This window comes from Branchiostoma belcheri, unplaced genomic scaffold (genome assembly GCF_001625305.1).
Source record: "Branchiostoma belcheri isolate BF01 breed outbred unplaced genomic scaffold, Haploidv18h27 scaffold295, whole genome shotgun sequence".
Taxonomy (NCBI): domain Eukaryota; kingdom Metazoa; phylum Chordata; class Leptocardii; order Amphioxiformes; family Branchiostomatidae; genus Branchiostoma; species Branchiostoma belcheri.
In genome coordinates this window covers 139,113-154,842 of record NW_017803904.1, presented here as the reverse complement: position 1 = coordinate 154,842, position 15,730 = coordinate 139,113, and the positions used below count along the sequence as shown (strand labels likewise).

Genomic DNA, 15,730 nt, shown 5'->3' with positions numbered 1-15,730 from the left:
ATATTTGTACGGGTATTTCCTACTTACTTTAAGCTGTCCTAAACACAAGACTTAAAAGGATCCTGCAGCTGCCCAGGTACTTTTGTGTTTTGAAGATTGAGAGATTGCATAATCAATGCAACCATACAGATACATTCATGAATAATACGAGACAATCAACATATCATTTCAACCCAAAATTGAATCAAGAACCACGGGGCACGATTTAAGAGTCAGAAAATAATCCTCAAGATGCAACAAGAGTGCACTTTTATTTAATAACCAAATGATTGATCATGCTAAGATCACAATTACTCCGGAGCCCGTAAGTGTGAGCCCTGAATGGGCTATGAAGTCGGGACAACATCGGCTGCTGAGGTCATAATCAAGACTCGTTTGGGCATTAAAGATTTCCTTCGCTCTGTCCCACAGTGGCGCTACCCTGTATAGGTCCTAGGGTTTTATGGCGGTATCCGGGGGAATTTTGTTCCATGCCGAAGTGCGAAACGACTCGCGAAAGGGCCGGGGCCGAGGACAATGTGGAATATAACGTGTAGTATTTTATTGACGTCAAATAAGCCGAAATTTGGTGTCCTAAACTCACAAAAAATGCAAAAACATCAATTGCAACGTCCAAATCTTTTCGGGCGAACCGCGTTCGAATTATTCTATGAAAGTCGCGAAAGCTTGGGCCGTACGTACCGCACGGTACCGTAAAGCACGTTTACGTCCCGGCCCGAAACACCATCGCTTCAGAGGGAAACAACTACATCCCCGCGGCCGGACTCCCTTGGCCAATTTAACCCTCTTTATATTTGTTGCCGAATTCTACGATCCGTATTCCCGTAGAAAGGCCTGGTGGAGGCTTGGCTACTGGCAGATACCGAGAGGGAAAAGTTCGGTGATATCCCGATTAGGCTACGGTGTATTTTTGTCGAAGTGACGCGTGTTCATTTAATCGTCGGTTAAAAAAAATCCAGGAGCCCTCTCACTCACTCGTCCTCGCCTTATGCTTAGGTCACATTTGAAACGGCGCCCGTTCGGCATGTCCTCGGTATGGACGCCGGCCGGCGTCATGACGCCGAGCGTGCGCCCACTGTCAGGGTCACAATTAAATGTTCCTTTACGGATTCCCGTCGGGGCCTGGTTGTGCTCCGGCCGGCGGCTTCTAATTAATATTCATAAACTTTTGTCCCCTTGGCGGCCGGTTTCTGTCAGGGACCCGCCCGGTGCCCGGTCAGTCTCCCGTCTTGATCCGACCGGCTCTTACGGTTCGGCCGGGTAGCTGTCAGGTCCCTGGCGGGGTCCAGGGAGGATCCTGGCGCGTCCCTGGCGGGATCCCGTCGTGTTTGTAAGCCGGTATACATATATAAGCGCTACACTGCCTGCCATCATTGCGACTTTAAATAGATGTTTCACGACCCCCTACAATGTGTAGGCCCATCCATCGAGAAAAGTCCGGAGCAAGTGCTTTTTTGATGGATGCCCTCTACATCTTGACACATTTCAATGTATCCATAATGTTATATAATTACAGCAAATTTAGATATTACAGTCCAGTCTGTATGTAACACTTCTGTTTAATTCTATCCAGAGCCTACGTTTCCTGGCGACTGGGAACAGCTACCGATCCTTGGAGTTTCCCTTAAGGGTAGCCCACATGCAACACAATATCACTGTTCTGAAGTACATATATGCCGGGCTATCGTCTCGGCTGTTTTCCACTGCCCATTGGCATTCTGACACACAAGTACACTGTGTAACACACGCGTGTTGAACTGTGCGACGTAGTCTGAACAAGGAGTTTACATATGTCCCATATTACCCCATTTTTCTTACCACCTTGTTGTTTCTTACCACCAAGTGATTTTAACTCTGAGTTAAAATCAATTCGGCGACCGCGCGGGGCCAAAAATAGGCCGGCAGCCGTCGGGAAGCCCGCCGGTCTCCGTCGAGATCCCGTTCGGTAGTGCCAAAAAACACGCCGAACACGCGCCGAGCGGGCCCCTTTCTTGAATTGTGACCTAAGCATTAAGGAAGCGTGACAAGTTGACCTCCAGTATCCGGCCGTGCGAGCCCCGTAATTGAAATATGGAATTCCATAATTCCTATCAAACCCAACGATTTCTAAATGCCCCGGCCATATCTTGGTCACAATTTCCATGGGGTCAGGTAGCTTTGACAATATATTTACCTAAATTAACCAAATACCTACTAGTAATTCGTATTTCAGACTTAAAAAAAAGTGTTTTTGAATCAAAGTCAAGACCAATGCTTAATTATGCCATTAACTGTGCTGTCATTAGCATCACAAAATGTAATGAGAGTATGATAGACCTTGTATCTCGCTCTTCCCCACAGTGGCGCTACACTGTGTAGGGTCCTGGGGTGTTCCGGAGGTATCCGGGGAAATTTTGCTGTATGCCGAAGTGCGAAACGACTCGCGAAAGGGCCGGGGCCGAGGGCGATGTGGAATATATCGTGTAGTATTTGATTGACGTCAAATAAGCCGAAATAAGCCAAAATTTGGTGTCCCAAACTCACAAAAAATGCAAAAACATCAAGTCCAACGTCCGAATCCTGTCGAGCGAACCGCGTTCGAATTATTCTATGGAAGTCGCAGAAGCTTGGGCCTCACCGTACTGTACCGTAAAGTACGTGTACGGCCCGGCCCGAAAAACCGTCATCGAAAGTTTTTGCGGTTCGGTAATGATATGATACGAATACAGAATACAACACGGGATATTCCGTATTGCCCGAGGTATCGGCCCCATTAGATTCGGCGCATAAGGGCGGTTACATTAGGGTGAAACGCGTTCGAATTATTCTATTGAAGCCATGAACGTTAACGCCCGCGCCGTACCGTAGAGTCTGGCCCGCTTATGAAATGAAAAAGTGGCCCGTTCGGTTGGCGGACTAGCCCAGATACCAGCCTTGTTAGCTTTGGTCTATTTGCTTTTTGGGAAATTTTGTATAGCATTAATCTGCGATGTAAAAAAAAAAATAGCCGGCATACTATAGCCCTGAGTCCGGCTTGTTAGCTTTGCTCCGCTCCTAACGTCGCTAACCCTGTCAGCCGGATAACGGCATTAGCAGTAGATCAAAGCTAACAAGGCTGGACTTAGTCTCTACTAGACTAACTACGCTGGCTATATATAGACGAATTTGCCAGGAGAGTTTGGCCGCCTTGTAGGTTTGACAGGCTTCGGAGGGAAACAACTACATCCCCGCGGCCGGACTCCCTTGGCCAATTTAACCCTCTTTATATTTGTTGCCGAATTCTACGATCTGTATTCCCGTAGAAAGGCCTGGTGGAGGCTTGGCTGCCCAGGCCACTGGCAGATACCGAGAGGGAAAAGTTCGGTGATATCCCAATTAGGCTACGGTGTATTTTTGTCGAAGTGACCCCTGTTTATTTTAACCGTCGGTTAAAAAATCCAGGAGCCCACTCACTCACTCGTCCTCACCTTAAAGAATTGTGGCAAGTTGACCTCCAGTACCCGGCCGTGCTAGCCCCGTAATTTAAATATGGAATATGGAATTCCATAATTCCTATAAACCCAACGATTTCCAAATGCCCCGGTGCCCATATCTTGGTCACAATTTCCATGGGGTCTGGTAGCTTTGACAATATATTTACCTAAATGAACCAAATACCTAAAGTCGCATTTCAGACTTGAAATGATTGTTTTTAAAGCAAAATCAAAAGCAATGCTAAATTATGCTATTACATGTAACTGTGCTGTCATTAGCATTTTTTTTTAAATCACAAACAAAATGTAATGTACAGAGTATGATAGTCTTCGTATCTCACCTTTGTCACAATGTTTCTGAAGCGCCTTTGTTGTGTCGACAACAGATCATTGATCTGAAGCAACGAAGCCCGCAGTCTACTTGTGGTGTTAAAGTGATCCCGCTTTTATAGTCTCCCAGCCTGCCAGTAACAGGTACATCTTGGCACGAAGTTTACCAAAGCGTCAATCATGACGTTTTCAGGTACGAGCATCTTGGCACGAAGTCCACCAAAGCGTAAAGCACGAAGTTCTCTGGTACATCTGGTACATCTCGGCACGAAGTTTACCAAAGCGTAAATCATGAAGTTTTCAGGTACATCTTGGCACGAAGTTTACCAAAGCGTAAAGCACGAAGTTTTCAGGTACGAGCATCTTGACACGAAGTGTAACCAAGGCGTAAAGCACGAAGTTCTCTGGTACATCTGGTACATCTTGGCACGAAGTTTACCAAAGCGTAAATCATAGTCATGCGTTCGTGGCAAAGAGGATTTGCAGACAAAGTTTTGAAGTATCGTATACCATTTCATTTGTGATCAAAACAGTTCCGTGTGACTTGGGCAGTATAGTGAAGCGTATGTCCTGGGCCTGTTTACGCTTCATGACAATATCAGATCACTCGTCACTTTGACCTCTGTTCGGGTTAAGATATGTGTGTTGTATATTGGGCGGTGGTGGGGGTACGAGGACAGAGGCTCAAGACAGAGGCAAAATGACCGGGGTCTATGCGCGGAGATGTTTTAAACATTAAATGTACACACATTTCCGGTTTTATTTATCATTATACTAGGAAAATCAGTAAATCCAAGAAGGCACGCAAGCCCCTGAAGGAGATGCCTCCATTCGCGTTTGCATCCAACTCAATCCTACATGATGGTGGCCCCTTGTGGCCTATATTTCCTCTCAGAGAATGCTTAGATAGGGATTACAGTTTTTTTTAGTTCCCCTTTTTTCAGTTTTGCTGGATAGTTCAAATTGCAACCTAGGCTATTGCACCACCCCCCTACCACCCAACACTTGTGCTATGTATGTGTGTGTGGTGTGGGGGTGGGGGGGGGGTTCTGGACATGTCTCCCTTATCCGTGGGGTCGTGTGCCGCAATCGGAAGCGCGTTAGGCTCACAGTCCTCAGAGGTCACGGGTGTGAACCCCACCTTCTCACCGATCCTGTGCTTTTGAGAAAGGCACTTTACACGACTTTCCTCCCTTCACTAAGGTGGAAATGAGTACCTAGCTTCGGCTAGGGACGTCGCTCGGATAGGACGGGAGTATTCGGTCCTTCGTCTTACCTACCAACACACCTAATATCATCACAATCCATGAAGGCGTTCTAAAGTTATGCTGACTACAAATTTGCGGAATACACACACAAAGACACACACACACAAACACACACACACACACACACACAGACACAGGCACAGGCACTGACAGACAGACACGCCCCCAAATAATACCTCGATTTTTCATGAAAGTAAAAATAAATACCAGAACGTTACAAATATTTTATACCGGATTTTCCATTGAACTTTTCAGCTTGCTTGAACCCCCCCCCCGTTTAAATATGACTTTCAAACACGTGATATGTTGTTGTTACTCGTCCTCAGCATGCTGTGGCGAATCACCTGCCTTTTCAGGTAGCCTAATGCCTTTTAGTAGCTAGTAGCTTCTAGTAGCTAAACTTGTGCAACACGGCTTCGCTACGGCTGACGTGTTACATGTAACTAAAGAAAGAGTGGAACATCGTGCGCTCTTCAACAACTCCAACAACACCACTCAACTACTTTACTTGATTATCTGTCCACGTCTACCGTCTGGGTGTCGTGGGGAGGGGAAGTTGGTGGCCTAAAGCTAGTCTTGAGTCTGTTATAGGTATGTCATACCTAGTCAGGGCGTCATTTAAACTATACAATAGATCTCTAGGTCTGCCCACGTCTTTCTGGGACGTCCCCTTGCCTTAGATCCAGACTTTCTGCAGTTGTATGATGCAGCTGCAGATTCGTCCTCGAATCTTCCGAATTCGACATCCCTGGAGCGGCACTCTTTGCCAGAACTCCCAGGGTCGGCGTGGGAGTTCTGACTTCCAGAGAATGCTTAGATAGGGATTACAGTGTTTTATAGTTCCCTTTTTTCTTTCTGTTTTTTTTTTGATAGTTCAAATTGCAACCTAGGCTATTGCATCACCCCCCTCTCCCACCCAACCCTTGTGCTGTGGGGGGTGTCAAAAAGATCAATAATAGAGGTTAATTTGGTTAATTATAGATACAAGGGGTTAAGATGTTAAAGGAGAAGCCCAGTTTGTTTCTTTGTTCCAGGTTTCTTTTTTTGTTGGCTTGTTTGCTGATTACTCGTCCACATTATCCGCGGTCGAGAACATGAACAGAACTTAATTATATTACCCCTCCCCACAGACAGCACTTGAATAGTCCCTAGCGCTGTCCTTCCCCTTAGCACATGAACAGTCCTTAACATCATCCCTCCCCACAGACAGTACATGAATATTCCCAGCGTTGTCCCTCTCCTCACACAGTAGATGAACAGTCCCCATCGATGCCCCTCCCTCAGACAGTACACGAACAGTCCCCAGCGTTGTCCCTCCCCTCAGACAGTACACGAATATTCCCCAGCGTTGTCCCTCCCCTTAGATAGTACACGAATATTCCCCAGCGTTGTCCCTCCCCTCAGACAGTACACGGATATCCCCCCAGCGTTGTCCCTCCCCTTAGACAGCACAGACAGTACATGAACAGTCCCCAGCGTTGTCCCTTCCCTCAGACAGTACATGAACAGTCTCCAGCGTTGCCCCTCCTCTTAGACAGTACAAGAACAGTCCTTAACATTATCCCTCCCCACAGACAGTACATAAATAGTCCCCGAGCACCAGCTGCAAACTCCGACGCTCTAACCACTCGGCAGAAAAGGTCTAGACCCATCGGCCGGGTCAGTTGGTAACGCCTATAAACCCCCCACTGTTACACCAGTTTAGCCATCGCCAGTGCGTAGAGCTTACCTCAATTATGGTGGTTCTGACTTAGTGAGAAGAAATGTAGTAATTATATATAAAGGATTTGTGCAAAGTTTCGTCGCCGAATACAAATTAAGTTAAATTCTTAGCATTACGTATACGTTTAGTCATGGATGCCTCAGGCTATTGTCAGGACATCCTGACAATAGTGGAAAATCTGCTCTATGCTGTCAATAGTGAAACATTTGCACTATCAACAGGACCATCCTGTCAATAGTGGGGAAACATTCGCTATTGACAGGACCATTCTGTCCAAAAAAAAACAACAATTTTCCCACCATGGACAGGACCATCCTGTTAATTGTGCAATTTTTCACTATTAACAGGATTCTTTCAATAGTTAGCAATCGATCAGAACAACATCTGCCAACATAGACTAAACTAAGGCCCGATTTACACGTGCGTCGTTTATATCTGTTGGGCGGAAAACGACGCGCGCGCGCGCTCGGCGCCGCACTGCGCGTTCTGTGCGACAGATTTTGTTAGCATGTAAACAACCTCCGCCATAGACGCGCGTCGCCGCGCGGCGGTTTTCCTGTGGCACCTACTGGAGGTGCCACAGAAAAAAAAAAGATGCATGCACGTGTAAATCGGGCCTAACTGCAAAGTTGAAGTAGAATATCTGTCAATAACAGGTGATAGTTGAAACTTCTGTTTGTTTATTGGCGTTTGCGACAGGCGGCCCGCGGTGCGTGAATGCTGGGGGCGGTCTGCGGCGCCTGGTCCATGTTGTCCCGGCGTGCACGATCCGGCTAACACGGCATTCTCACTACACGATCACGCCATACGCTGGTATGGCGGGATCAGTTACCAAATAGAACAAATTACCTACCAAATATCATAAAGATCCGCTCATAGTTTCTACAATCTAAGAAAACAAAAGGCTTTCCGGAACTCAAAGTCTGAATTTTCCGACTTCTTGTTTGACATGTTTAGCCTGGGTGCCATCCTATTTGTATGCCGGGGCTCCCATACGTATACTCCTCCCTAAGAAATTTAAGGGGGGGGATAAAAGCACCGGCATACAAATAGGATGGCACACAGGCTATGAAATGCTGCCTTTTAACTTTTTCTAAACCATAATAATGATACGAAATCTGTTTTTGAATGTACTAATGATCATATCTATTTAAAGCTCCTTGGCATGGTTAATAGACTTTAATTATTGATCGTTAAAGACAGGTGCAAACCCTGATAACGACGAACCAGGAACCGACATTACAAGCACCGGAACAGCGCTGTACTTCTTCTTCGTGTTCGGGAATGTAGTTAGACTGATGCTCCGCAAGGGGGCGTCTGTGGCTCATTTCCTCCCCTTCATGCAACAGCGAACCATTGTAGGTCAAATAATTATTTTTTCTATTCCATAAATATATAACAGTTAAAGCCATAGCAATTCCATCATGACTCAACTGAAAACATATAATTTTGATGTTGTGGGGCCATGTTTTTGTAGCGCAGCGACAAAGCGTTCGGCTCGGAACCAAGAGTTCCCGAGTTCGAATTCTGCCACTCCACCGATCTTGTGTACTTGAAGAAGGTACGTGACAAGAATTTGCTCACTTAAACAAGGTGAGAATAAGTTTGTCTGCTGTACGTGCAAACGCAAACACATGGCTTTTTAGAAATAGATTGAAAAACCTTGAGGGTGCCATTGCCATGTCTTGAAAAAGGTTTAGATATTTAGAAAAAAATGAAGAAATTTATTGCACTGGATTGTTGGATTAATTCTAGCATTAGTCTGGTGCCACTTACACGAGATCATAGAGTGAGACCTCAGTTTAATTAGCTTTTAAGAGGACGTTTAGAACCATAAATATTGAAAACAACAGATCGACCCAGTCTTTATTATTACATTGATCTTTTTCATAAACCTGTATGTATATCTCAGTTTAGACGACAGAGAAAAAAAAACAGGAAGGGCTCTTTTGTTAATTTTCAATAATTGTTACTATATACGTAATTGGTAGAAAAATAATACATGTATCTCAATAATAGAATCAATAATTTTACCTGCCAAAGAGACCTTGCCATGGTGACTGCTTTTTCTCCGTTCTTCCTTTCCGTGCAAGAATTAAGCAACTTGTCCAAGGTGACTACCTGGCCAACACGGTCGACCGTGACCGCCGTGAGTTGTGTCTGCTCAAGGTCCAACCTGCCCATGACGACCACACCATTTTTGATCGTGTTGATTCTTTTGTTCGATGTAAATTGTTCCATGTGCCACCCTCCCCACTTACATTTACGACAGAAATTAAGATGCTTACAGCATTTGACATTAAACCAACTTCACCTTAAAACATTTATGTCTCAGTCATGTTGTGAGGGGATCCTCTTCAAGGAGACCACCTGTCCTCTGGTCGCCTTGAGCAGGTTATACTGTTCATATATGCAAAAGACAAGGAAACACCCTTAACCATTTTAGACGATCCCAATTATTTTACGATGAAGACGTTTTTCAAAACCACCCTAGCGGTTAGGTATGGTATTGCTTAAAAATACATTTTAGTTACTGTAAAATAACCTATAACAATCTGCTATATGGAATGAAGAAGAAAACAAAAACAAGCACTGCATCATCGAATGTCTTTTTATTGTGCTCTAACCCTCATACAGGCTGACAGGGAATGTTTTAAACATGACAAAACTTCTAGGGTACCATACATCAAGGGGTTTAGAAAGAATGACGATCTCATACTTATAGCTTCAAACACAACATGAATGCATCTTGCATATTTCATTTTTTCTGAACAAAAGCAAAATCAGATGTCTAGCAATCTAGTATCGATTTACGAGCCCTCTTCTTTTGTAGTTATTTATTTAATCACTGAATTTAAAGGAATTACATTTTGTTGCATATAGATTGGTTCATTTGTTTTTTATATTTTTGTTATTATTTGTGTCAAATATTTGTTCACTGTTTTATTACTTCAATTTTTCATTTATTTAAAAATACATCAATTATTACTTGTATTTCAGACATATTATGTCTATTATTTGACCTCTGATGTCCAATGCACTTTTATTTCTGTATGCTTATTTGGTTTAAAGTTTGTCATTATTTTTAGCATAATTTGTATGTTTTATTTTTTATAATTATTGCTAAAAGTAATTATTGATGTTATTTTTTTTTACATTGCTGGAATCCAGGAAGAATTGTATGGAATTTACCATTCTAATGGAGATCTCAATAAACAAACAAACAAAAGCAATCTAGATTCCTAGTTAATAACAATCAAGATAAAATTGTCAATTGAGAGTATGATGAGCTTCTTAAGTGGTGTGTGTAGTTATATATTGACTAGATGAAGATGCCTGTATAGGCAATATTTCCCTTTTAGCTTTAATTATTACATTAATACTGGTGTTCTACTGGGTGACCCCCTTGCCCCATCCTTATTTATTATATGTTAAGACTATTCATTACGGTTAGCCATCACAGAAACTGATGGCCTCACCCTGCATCACCGTCGTAGTGGTCGCTACCCGGCAGATCAAGAGACCCTCCCTGACCTTGATTTCGTGGATGATATTGCTCTTCTCGAGGACACAATACAACTTCTACAAGATCTGCTCTACAGAGTTGAAACTGCATGTCAAGCCATTGGACTGTATCGTAATGCTTAAAAAACTAAATTCTTTTATTTAAATAGCACAATCTCGGAACAGCTCTGTGCTTCTGACGGATCTACAATTGAAAGGGTCACTGACTTCAGATATTTGGTGGGATATACAGATTCAAAACATGACATGGAGGTTAGAATTGGGCAGGCATGGAGTGCCATACATTCTCTCCAAAGAGTCTGGAAATGACGGGTCAGGGAGGAAACAAAAACCAAAGTGTTTCAAGCTTGTGTTGTTTCACTTTTGTTATCCGGCTGCGAGTCGTGGACTATGAATGTTTCACAGGTCAGGAAGCTGGATGGCGCCTTCACCAAGATGCTACAGGTCATACAGAACAAACCTTGGTGGGGATTTACAACTAATAAACAAGTCTACGGCTCCCTTCCACCAATCTCTACAGTAGTTAAGCGCCGTAGGTTAAGTCTAGCCGGCCATGTTACTCGGCATGGCGAACCAGGTGGAAAACTGCTTCTTTGGTCTCCTGAAGTGAAGATGGGAAGAGGCCGTCCATACTCTACACTAAAGGACATTCTTGAAAATAAATTTCATTATAGAGTTAGAGACTGGGCTGTATGAAAAAAATATAAGTATCGAAATGATATACGGTAGAAAACGCTGGAAGTTGAACTATATAAATGTAGGTCTTCAACTCTCTGAGTATGATTATGTATGAAATACTATGTATGTGTAAATTTCCTCTAACGAAAGTCCGAGATTACCAAATAAGTAGGTTTAAAGATGTCACCGATTAAAAAAAATGGATGTAGAGTGAGTGGGGGTGATGCTTATCAAACAATTTGAATCCTCGACCTGTCAGCTGGGTTAGTGTCCGGCAACTTACGTTTTGAAGTTGGCAGGACGGACCATCATTTTGGACTTTTTCAGATAGCTCCAATAGGAGCCTCCAAACGGGTACCAAGAGATACCATAGCCACTGGTACCGGTATAGTCAGAGGGGCGCAGGTACGGGCCGTTCAGGGCAGAATTAGTGCAGGACCTGTACCACCACCCTCCCGTGTAGCTACCCCGGCCACCAGCACAGGACTCGCTGGACATTGTATCACGGTCTACATCCCTAGCACTGAAGGCCTGACCCGATAGGTAGGCACCAGAGTCTGATACGTAGAACCCATCCCCAGCGGACCCACTGTACCCACTTACGTAAAGGCAATAGTTGGGACTACTTCCCACCGAGAATGACGAATACTTGGCGTACTTGACCGCACGATTCCAATCTTCCAACTGTACGTACAAAGTATACGTGTGCTGATTGGTCAAACGGTACATGTTCTCCAAACCCAACCACTGCTCCCCATTGGCTGACCCAAACCCGTACCTAAAGGCGTCATAAGGTCGGTTAAAGTCGACAGACCCGTCAAACCTCCTCTGTATGACTGTCCACCCTCCCCCATCTGTGGTCTGATCACAGTATACAGAGATCGGGCTGGTCAGACCTACAGGTAGTATTTTGTAAACTCCATCAGATACACCACCGTACCCATTTTTGGCTGTGTGGATCTCAGAACAGTCGGAAAAGTAATTTTGGCGCGTGTTTACGGCCGGTGGAACCGGGTCGGTGTGAGTTTGCTGGCCGTCTTTATTGTCTGGCTTCTCGGTTTGGCCCTCGGTCTCAACAGTGAGCAATTCTGTAAGGAAACACATTAACAGTTAACTTCCCAGTCTCTTGTTAAATGGAAAGCTGAAAAAAAAACTCTGGTTCTAGGCTCAAAGGTACAGGTACACTTAGGTGAGCAACAGTGTACAGTCAAACCTGCTAACCTCTTCAAGCAGGCTAACTTGCCATGGTGACCGCTTTTTCTCTGTCCAAAAAATTTTCCCCATTGACGCGACCACCCTGTGCTTTGTCCACCTAAGGCCCGACACCTGTCCTAGGTGACCACATCATTTTAGATCATGTTGATTTTCAGATGATAACTAATGAAAAATCATAGAGAAACCAACCAGTTTGCCTCGACTGCTGGATGATGTTTTGTTCAGCGTAAATTGTTCCATGTGAAGCATTCCCAGATGCATCCACTGAAGATGCTTACAGCATTTGACACAAAAACATCTCGACTTGGAAACCATTTATTCCTCAGTCATGTTGTAAAGCGACTCTCTTTTAACCCTCAACAGTACACCTTCACGGACTGATTAATCTGTACACCTGGGGTCCGCGCGGACCCCAGAACACTTTTTGCTAATTTTTTTAGAAATTATCAACATGCTACCAGCTCAATTGTTTTGCAAACTGATGTGGGAACCTCTGTGTCCACATTACATACAAAAATCATGCATTTTGAACTTTTTCTATTTTTTGGTGAAGAAAACAAGACAAGAAGAAATACCCGATTTTTAAACCCATTTCAGACTGAAGGGGCTTTTGAGGCCCAACTTTGATCTCAGATAGCGGCTAAACGGCTTGCTCTAGAATTATCAAATTTGGAGACCTTTCCTAAAATGTCTCTGGAAAAAAGTTCATATTAGTTTAATACTAGTAAGTTGATGTTTTTTGTGTTGCCATGGCAACGGGTTTCTAGCAGGCAGTTTTTTTTTAAATTAGAAGTAATAAAGTTTTATATTAAATTTCACTTCTTTTCCAACATTAATAACATCTTACATAATTAAATATAAGTTAAATCATTTAATATGCATAGAATATGCTAATTTGATGACGTCATTGGTCAAAATCCAATATGGCGGACTATATTATTAGCTCTGACGTCATATGACGTCATTATTACACCAAAGTTATTAAAATTTAATTCTATTACTACACCATTCTCTGAAAACTTGGTAGACATACGATGAGTGCATAGAAACATATAAAAACGGAAATAAGGTAATGTATAAGAACGCCAGTGTATCCATTATGATCGAAAGCCGGCTGGGGTCCGCGCGGACCCCAAAACAAAATCAGATATAAATTTTTTTTATAAATGGTAGAAACGGAGTTTTCTGCACTGTATTGAGAGACAACTTTGTGGGTGACAATTACCTAAAATTTCAGAAAAAAATCTTTAGAAACAAAAAAGATATTACAGAATATATAGTGCTGGGGTCCGCGCGGACCCCAGGTGTACTGTTTAGGGTTAAGGAGACCACCTGTCCAAGGTGACCACCTTACTTTGGTCCCACTGGTTGGCCGGCTTGGACAGGTTTGACTCTACTTATTCTGCTGTTACATTAAGAAACCCTTTACGTTCAACCGATTTAAGGTCAAAACAAAACCTGGCTGCAACAATAAAGTAGCTGGCCCGCCTGATAACAATAATAATTTATGAGCAATAATTCGGAAACCTCATACCTACATGTACATGAAAACATTTAGAGTGTTTGTAATGTCATTTTGTGTTGGGATTTTTCTTAACAATCACGGAGATGTGACGATTATGTGTAGCATGATTTATTTTATGTTAGGTTTTCTCAGCTCAAATTGCATATACTAGTTCTACTAGTTCTAGTAAAAGTCATATCCGTTGGCAATGTTTTATTCCAACATTTAATATCAATTACGCAAATTACCTTTATATGTTGATGTTACCTTTAACTATTTATTTCGCAAGTATTAAATGCCCATCAATACCTTTAAAAAGTAGCTATTACTTATGCAAAATAGGTGTTCATTTCTATAATGTGTCTCTGTTAATGTTCAATGTGCCATAGATTACATATATAACATGTATCTAAGCCTATAATGTACAATGATTGTTTTAACGGATTTCTTATAAACATTGCAAATTGAGTCCTCATTTGCATATTTTACATTCAATTGTGTATATGTCTGTACATGCTACATGCTATAAATCATGAAAACTCGTCATTTGTTTCTTGATTTATTCACTTTTTTGGAAGGTTCATTACAGTTCCAGAACAAGTTGCTGAGGGACAAAACCCACAACACCTCTTCCTGACAAAAAAAGCTATCCGTCATCAAAAATTCAAAACCGTTGCATACCCAGGACAAAAACATACAAAAACAGAAGTTCTGTTGCAGTACCAAGTTCAGCCACTAGGATGACCCTACTTAACCATGACTTTCGCCTTCCTTAGAACTACCAACATACCAAATATCATTACAATTCATAAATGCGGTCTAAAATTATGCTAACCACAAGTTTGCGATAACACTGACAGACAGACAGGCCGGCCGAAAACCAGCCTACATTTTAAGTAGGAGATAAATCTTTGAAGCCCACACACCCATTTGTTTCACTTGCAAAGTAGCCATGAATCTAGCCATTTTATCGCGCTAAGGGGGAAAAAGGAGTATTTCACACCCGTTGTCTGTAGGTGGGTATTAAAATGGAAAAGCATTTTTAAAAATCCTAGTGCTTCTATAACTTATATTTGCACACAAATCAGGGAGGTAAATGAAAATATCTTTAACCTCCTTGCCCGGTGTGCACCAAAATGGGCTATAAAGACTGCTATAATAATGATTTTTCTTTCAGAATAAGTTGATCAGTTGGAATTATTACATATTTAGTCCACTTGAAATGCATGTGTGTTTTTCATAAAGTGATAAATGAAACATTATGACTACAATAATTTCTTTACAATTTCACGTATCCAGACGTATCCAAATGTGTTACAAATTTAAATCACGAATTGCGGTCATTTTAACATATATTTTGTTAACTTACAGTAAATTATCATCTTGTCGGGTGACATTGACTAATCAGAAGGCTCCATTCCACATTCCTTATGACGCCGTAATGTCACAAATTGAGTCAAAACCGGGTCATTATTAATCCCAACCAATAAATTAAACAACCAATAATCACCCGCATATGACCTCAGGTGATCAAAATGCAACACGATTCTAAATTAAAAATACAAAAAATAACTTAACTTGTATCCCAATGACCTCGGGTGACTCCCATAGGAATACTTGTTCCCTGACTTTGACCGAGATAGAACACACCCTTCCCCAGTGACCTCAGGTGACTCCAGATGGAACTATGTTCTATAGGAATGTGTCACTCTTTACTGGGTAAGTTTTGATAGGCTATATACATTATATGATAATAGCGTTAATGACCCGCCCTTTCTCGGTGAATAATATTTGCGCTCACTCGCTGGCTTCATTCGGTGGTTATAGCAACTGACAAGGATTAATCACACCATATTCACCTCGGGGCAGGTCATTAACTCTTAATTAAATTAGAGCTTAACCCTTTTGTTTAGGACATTTGGGAGTTAAAAGTAAGGACGTACCGTTCGCAGTGACGTTTCGCTTTGGAACTGTCGATTTCCATGGTGTCGGATGAGCGACGGCCGAGTTGTTTGCCTTGAAGGTAAACGTAGAT

The 15,730-nt window shown here is 42.6% G+C and overlaps 1 protein-coding gene across 3 annotated transcripts in view; it reads right to left on the bottom strand.

Moving 5' to 3' along the window:
- The window catches only part of LOC109473224 (angiopoietin-related protein 1-like), a 7,330-nt gene extending 3,466 nt beyond the window's left edge, over nucleotides 1-3,864 (bottom strand). The window contains exon 1 of one of the 3 annotated variants that reach the window (XM_019773099.1): nucleotides 3,794-3,864. The gene's annotated coding sequence lies outside the window, so the exon portion shown is untranslated. The remainder of the gene's footprint in view (nucleotides 1-3,793) is intronic. The other 2 variants (XM_019773098.1, XM_019773100.1) reach the window with 2 other exon arrangements.
- Between the last annotated feature and the right edge of the window lie 11,866 nt (nucleotides 3,865-15,730).